This window comes from Ambystoma mexicanum, chromosome 1p (genome assembly GCF_040938575.1).
Source record: "Ambystoma mexicanum isolate Mex_15411 chromosome 1p, UKY_AmexF1_1, whole genome shotgun sequence".
NCBI lineage: Eukaryota > Metazoa > Chordata > Amphibia > Caudata > Ambystomatidae > Ambystoma > Ambystoma mexicanum.
Genome location: NC_090921.1, coordinates 982706540 through 982714441, shown reverse-complemented (window position 1 = coordinate 982714441; position 7902 = coordinate 982706540).

Here is a 7902-nt window from a genome sequence, read left to right as displayed (position 1 = left end):
CCCCTGGTTGCATGAAGGGAGGTGTGGATGTATGGAGTGGTTGGTGGCAGGAGAAGTGAGATATTTAGAGACAGGAGCTGGGAGTTTGGAGACGGGAGGCTAGGAGGGGAACAGCTTGGAGGCAGGAGGGGCAGAGGAAAAGAGATTGGAGAAGTAAGATTGCCACCGGGAGGTTGGAGTTTGGAAGAGCAAGAGGGAGAAACACTACCATCAGATGGTTGTTGGTGGGGCTAGGGTGAAAGATTGCTATCAGGGGGTTGGAGGTTGGCAAAGGGATAAAGATCAGAAGCTGCTGAGCCCATGGTGGGAGAAGGAACAAGCACCTGACTTGGCATCGAGGAGGACAGGGGAAGAGCATGCTCAGAGAGGTTGGAAAGTGGAAGTGCGCAGGAAGTGGGGGGACACAAGCCTAGGATAGGGAGGAAGCACTCTCGAGCTATGCTGACTAGGACGAGGAGAAACTAGACATCATAATTTGAAGCTGACCTAAAGAGCCGCAAACATAATAAAATCGTCCTGGAAACCCCTACTACTCGATTGTTCTCTGTGAGACTGGAGGTGGTTGGATTTCACTAGCAGCATATTTTGGCAAGAGCAACCGGTGGACTTGGAAACCCAGAATTGTGAGTGAGACAAAATCACCAACATGTTGTAGATTACCAACTAGGCTCAGTTTCACAAGTATTTTGTCCTGCAAAACAGATATACTGGAAAAGATTATCAAGAATCATAAAGCGTTATAGAGAGAGGCTGGTCAGAGCACTAACAGGTGGGAGGAGAGAGTTATTGTCCAATCCTGGGAGGGGAACTTCCTAATAAGAAGTATAGAGCCTCCCATGTTCCCCACACATTTGCTCATCCCAGAGACAGTGAGGGGGAGAAGGACAGAGAGAGAGGGAGAGAGAGAGAGAAAGAGAGCAAGAGAGAGAGGGAGAGAGTAAGAGAGAGAGAGAGAGAAAGAGAAAGAGAGAGAGAGAGAGAGAACGGGAGAGAGAGAGAGAAAGAGAGAAAGAGAGAGAGAGAGAGAGAGAGAGAGAGAGAACGGGAGAGAGCTAGAATGCTGTCTGCTGCTGGGAACAGCTACCTATTAATAAACTCAGCAACCAGTGAGACTAGAACATGTAACAAACGCAACGTGAACAAATATAAAATCACTAGAAGTGTATTAAAAGGGTCAAGCCACTGTAAATCTCACCAATCCACTCAGGGACTATCGGTGGGGGGGAGCCCAGTAACTATTACAACCTCACAAGATGCTATTGGTGGTTAGCTATCCTTTTCATAAATCACACAAATAAACAGAAAACAAGTCAATTTTTCCGTAACAACACCTTTCTGATTATGTTATAAAAACCTATGAATACAGCACCCCACAATAAACTCAGAGAACATACACCTGCCACTCCTGGGCAAGACTATACAAACACCACAAGTGATACCACAGCCATGTCTCCAGTAAGTAAACATACCGGGGCTGGCTTGTCTATAATGAGTGATGGGCGCCAACCTGCCACCCATTAAAGAGGTACCACAAAAAAGATACAGTTCCCCAGCACGCCTGCCCAATAGGCTATGCAGGACCCAGGTGTCTTGCTTCCCTAGCCTTGCATGGCCCATTGGGGATGTAGGCTGGGCTAGGGAACTTCAGCCATAAATGTGCACGGGGCACTCCTGTGTCTCCCCGCACATTTAGGTATCAGTGGGCAGTTAGATAGAGGCACTCGGTCTCCACAGCACATACAAGGATGTTCTCCCTGCTTTCTGGTTCCTGTCTTTATGGAACACAGGACCCAGAGACCTGGAATGAAGGTCGAGTCTGGAGCTGGAGGGAAGCAGGTAATGGAAAGAAAAAGCATTATGTATGGGTGTATGCATGCGTCCATGTCAGATGTGTACATATGCATGTATATATGCATCTACGTGCGTACGTACGTACGTACATAATGGGGTGTCTGTGTAAGTGTGCATGAGAGTGCAGCGGGAGTGATGTGTATGGATGAATGAGAATGCCTTGTCAATGTTCTGGGTGTGCGTGTGAATAACATTTTTTTTAATTAATTTTTGTTGGCAAAGCAAGCCTTTAACATACAAAAAGAGAAGAGTCATTTATTTTCAGTTCATTAAATCACAAAGACCAGTTAGACAATTACTCACAGAGCATAAAATCACAGTTAAAAGTGATGTGAAATAGAAAAGAAGAAAAACACATAGTCCATTATCATAAAAAACATACTAGTGGTAGAGAACATGTTAGTGGTAGAGAATTGAGAGTCAAAAAAGATGAACTTCACTTCCATAGAGGAGTTTTGGGAGAAGTCTCCCTTCATAGAATCTCAGTGTTGAAATTGGGGAAAATTTGCCAAATCATGAAATCTGCCCGCACCAGTTGGTTTGTCAAGGCAGTCAGCTTGCCTTATGCCTCCATCTCATCCGAGATTTACACGGTCTGGAAATAATTGGGAACCCCAGGTAGATTAAGCTAGCCAGACCTTCTAATATTTGGTTGTCTACCTGCCACTTGAATGCAGAAGATCTATTTTTCCATGTGTAGTGCATAATTTTGGTTTTGTTGAGTTTATCTGCAAGGAGTGGCCCATCACAAATCTGCAGAAGGCATTGAATTGCCTTTCGAGCCCTATTTCAATGGTGTCAAAAATAAGAAAATCGTCGGCATAACTTAGACTACTCTCAGGTCATTCAGTTTCCGGGGTGTGAGGGCCGCTGTGTAAAAATAGTCCCCCACGTCTGACATATAGAGCTTGAACAGACAGGGGGCCAATATGCACCCTTATCTAACTCCCCTTGATGTTCATATTGGTCTTGATAAGATACCTCCTGCGTTTAGTCTGACTTGGATCATAGAATGTTCATGTAAGGCAATCAAGAGATGAAGGAGACCACAAGGGATTCCCCTTTTTCCCAGTTTAGCCCTGAGAAATGTTCTGTTCACACCATCAAATGTTGCAGACAGATCAATAGTGTAATACTTTTTGGCCCAGGATAGAGATTGGACAAATTTAAAAAGCACCCAATTTAATAAAGTGCTCATGTTCTTACGAAATCCAGTCTGCCACTTCTGGAGTATGCCTGCCCATTTAGTCAATGGGCATCATTACAAGTACGTAGGTAAGGGAAAAACGATGCCGGTAAAGGATTACCGGCATCCTTTACCGCTCCTGTCCATTACGACCCAACAAACCGCTATTAGCGGTACCGTAAGCAACGGTGCCTCTAATAGCACCATGGAGCTGAACACGAGTAATGCGGGCATGCTAATAACGGCCTACAGAAGACAGAAAAGTACCTTATCGGCATGCAGCAAATACCGGCATCGCAGACCACCCGTAAACGGCCATGTGCAGTGCTCCCAACTGCCACAGGTGCACACAATCATCACAGGTGGAGGCAATATAGACTGGGCCAGGACAAAAGGAGCACACCCCACCCCTTCCCACATCCAGCCGCACCAAAAAATGATTCCAATACTAGTAGCAATGCTGGGGCTGGAGGACATGATTGCAGTGGAACTCCAGCAGCAACAACAACAACAACAGGCAGCACAGAGGAGACGCAGGAGGAGAAGGAGGGTGAGGCAGGCACAGCCTGCAGCACCATTGCAGGCAGTTGTACCACACAGGCAGCCCCAATCCCCCGAATCAGAGCCAATCCATTCAGCCTAGCCCCTGAGCAGATCCACACCCTGTACCGTCTGGACCGGGACACCATCACCACCATTGTGGACATGATACAAAACAACATTGCCAGCCTCATAGACATCTGTACCGCCATCCCCACTCTACTGAAGGTGGTGTCTGTGCTCCACATCCTGGCCACAGGCACCTACCAGCACACAGTAGGCCAGATGCATGGCATATCAAAACCATTATTCTCACGTACGCTGAACCAAGTGCTCGATGGCCTCCTGAAGCACACAGGCAACCACATTTTCCTACCGCGGACAGCCCAGGAGATCTCCAACACCGAAGTTGGTTTCCATTCACTGGCCGGCATCCCTGGTTGCATTGGCGCCATCGACTGCACCCATGTTGAATTGGTGGTCCCACATGCCATGGAGGCAGTGTACCGCAACCGTAAGTTATATCACTCCATCAACGTGCAAATGGTATGTGACTGAAACAGGATCATCACACATTGTTGTGCCTGATTTCCCGGATCAACCCATGATTCAATGGTCATGGCTACATGGAGCGACACGCAGGGCACAGATCCTGGCTACTCTGTGAGTTGCATGTCAGGCTCATGGCATCGCAATGTGGGTAGGTGATTGGGGGGAGAGATGCATACTTCACCTGGATGAGATGGGGGGGAGAGATGTATACTTCAGCTGGCTGAGATGGGGGGAGAGATGCATACTTCACCTGGCTGAGATGGGGGGGGGATGCATACTTCACCTGGCTGAGATAGGGGGAGAGAGAGATGCATACTACACCAGGATGACAGTATCTGAGAGGACGGACCATGCTCATACCCCAAAGCAGGCCAGACTGGACCTGACACCTGACCCCAAAATGCAAGACGTAAGCTGCCCTGCCATGAAAATGATGCAGTGCTACAACCATTCCATAGCCATCAACATGAACACTGCACATAATCAGACCATAGCCCCCGCAACACAATGCAGCGACAAGCAATTAGTATGGCCAATGCACGGCACCAAACACCATCATCAAAAAGGACAATTGTCCATTACTGCGTACAAAGGAGTCACATGAGGACAAAATACATGAACACACCCCTACAACAACACAGAGGTCCACCAAAACAGCATGTCAACATCTGTTGTGCAAAGTGAGATCATCATGAGTCTGCCATCAACGGTGACAGGATGAAAGCATACAATTGACTACACATCACCCAGATCATGGGAACAACCGGCGTGGACTACCACAGTGCATAAGCACTCACAAGGAATAGGATACCCCTGTGCCCACTAGACGATGCCACGCACACCTGTCAATCAGATTAATTCACACATTGCAGTTACATCATGAGGCTCTACTCATGCATGGATATGTGGGTGCACACAGGGAATACATGCATGTTATGGTGTCATTGATACAGGTCCCATATGATGTGATCACTTACACATAACCATTGTTGCACACATGCAGGTGATGCAGGCTATCCCTTGAAGAGGTGGCTCCTTACCCTGTCCGGAACCCGTAGAACAGGCACAAAGAGGACTACAATCGTGCGCATACACGTACCCGTGTGGTGATTGAGCAGACATTTGGCCTTTTGAAGGCATGGTTTCGCTGCCTCAGCAAGTCTGGTGGGGCACTCCTGTACGGGCATGTAAAGGTGGGCAAGATAGTCATGGCATGTGTCATGCTACACAATATGTGCATCAGACGGAATGTGCCTCTGCCCCCTGACGCTGAACTGCAACCACCTGACGATGAGGATGAAGAGGGTGGATATGGGGCTGCACTTCAGGGAGGCACCGATGCACAGGAGGGACGTGCCGTGCGTCAGACTTTGATTAACCAATGTTTCTAGCACACATGGATGCGGGGTGTGACATGCAGGTGGGACTCAGGGCACTGGGTGTGTCAGGGACATGGACAATGTAGACTGTTCACCAATAAAGCACACGTACACAATAAGGAAAGTCCGCTCATGTGAATTCTGATTTCACAACAGGTGTATTGAAGAAATATAACATATCCAGTGCACAAGCCCTCCGCCCCACACTCCCTCTCCCCCTCCCCATCAACTTCCTCACACACCCTCTCCCCCCTCCCCCTCCCCACTCAACTTCCCCACACATCCTCCCCCCCCCCCGCAACTTCCCCACACAAGGTGTGCACTTGCATGCACCAATAGTCTTCAGGAGTACGGAATGGCAGGCTGCACCTACACCCCTTTTCCACTGGCAGCATCGGGTGGACTCCTGTCTGACCTGTGCAAATTCCGGCCAGACCTACGCAGGGGCTGGTCTGTCTGGAGCTGGCATTTGAGGAGGTGCCCGATTGCTCAACCACCTGTGTGGGGCGCAGGGCCTCCAATGCTGCCACCATTTGGGTGAGGACCTGCCTCACAGCCGCCAATTCACTACATATGTCTCTGGAAGTGGACTGGATTGCAGATTTGAGGGATGATGCGCATTCCCTAATTTCCTCCCTTGCCAGGCCACATTCGGTGATGTGCTGGGTCAACAGCCCTGTCAGGTCCTCCTGGTGCTGTTGTATTGCCCTGATGCCCTCCTGCCTGTCCCGGACACTGGCGGATGTTGATGGTGCATGTGGAATGGTTGGGGCCTCATGCATGCTCCCCGTGGGGCTGAAGCTCCCTGGCCAGGACTCCACCGCGGACAGCTCATGGCTGCTGGCATACTGATTGCTGGGTGGGGAGTGTTGGGGTGACTGCTGGGGGCCTGTAGCAGTAGGTGTTCCGGGTGTCAGAGTGTGTTGTTCATCATCGGACACAGCTGCCGTGGCAGCTGTCTCCCCAACAGTACTGCTTGCTATGGATACCATGCCTTCAGCCACTGGCTCCTGTGTGGATGTGGCTGGTGTGGGTGCTGTGGTGGGGTCCGTAATGCTAATTTGTGCTGTAGGTTCCTGGGTTGTGTTGGGCTTGCACAGTAGTCCAGGTTGCCTTCTTCCCCTGGATGTTGAGGGACGGTTTGCTTGCTCCATGCCCCTGGACTTCTTGGCTGGTGTTGCAGCATCCTCCCTGGGGTCCTGATCTTCACTCTCAGATTGTGTGCCTGTGGGGGACCAAGAGAGGGAGACCATTAGTGATGGGTCTACATGCATCAGGCATGCATTGGGTAGCTGCATTTCTATGCAATGGCAGGTAATTGGCGTTGGGGTAGTGACATACAGGTTGCTAGCCTCTTGGGTGGGTCATGCAGGGATGCGTCTGGGATGTAACATATGTGGGGTGCATCATGCATATGAACAAGATGGTGCTGTGCACTGCCTGTAGGCAGTCTTGCGGACATGTGTCTGGTGGAACCTGCTTTGCATCAAAGCACTGTCAGTTCAGGGGGATATCATCGTGCTATTCTTTACAGTGGTTCAATTGGGACACCTACCTGCATCAGCTGATGACGGGGTTCCACGCTCCATGTCCCCCACTCCCTCGATTGCCTCCATCCCGATGGTGCTCGCATAGGTCTCCTCCCAGCGATGCATATTTATAGGGGAGGCAGCACCACCACCTGTTGCCATCCCCTGGCTACGGTTAGCAGAGATGATGTTGCGGACGCGTAAGTGCACGTCGTCCCAGCGCTTCCGGGCGCCTTTCACTGTGCGCGGGGTGGTGCCAACGGCACTCACTTTCAGCGCCACCTCCGCCCATTTCTCTTTTTTCCGCTGCACTGCAGGTCACTGCATGTCATTGGAGAAGACAACATCCCCATTTTCTGCGAGGGTATCTGCCAGCATGTTGAGCTCCTCTTCTGAGAAGCACCCCTTGCGCAAGCGCGCAGCACCTTTTCTTAGTGCCTTGGGCATTGTAATTTGCTGCAAGTATATGTTAGAACAGGTGTGGTGGTGGTATGGGTCCTGGTTACAGAGGATGGCAATGGATTGTGTTTTTAAAGATGGCCACCGTGCTCTTTCCCGTTCCTGTGCGTTGACGCTACTTCCAGTTCCGCTTATTAGCAGTTATCGCTATTAGCGGTGACCGCTGATAGCGGTAACCGATAATGCTGGAGGCATGGATGACAGTGTAGCTATCTGCGCTTCGCACCATGCCGGTAAGGGCGATTTTTCGGCCTTTAACGGCAGGGCGGGAAGGTCATTACCGGCATGGCGCAAAGCTCGTGCCCGCGTACTCGTAATCGCCCTCTAATAGCGGGCTTGGAGCAACACGGACACAGTATTTGCTCCATGCCGGTAAGGGCAGTTACTTACCTCCAAACTCGTAATG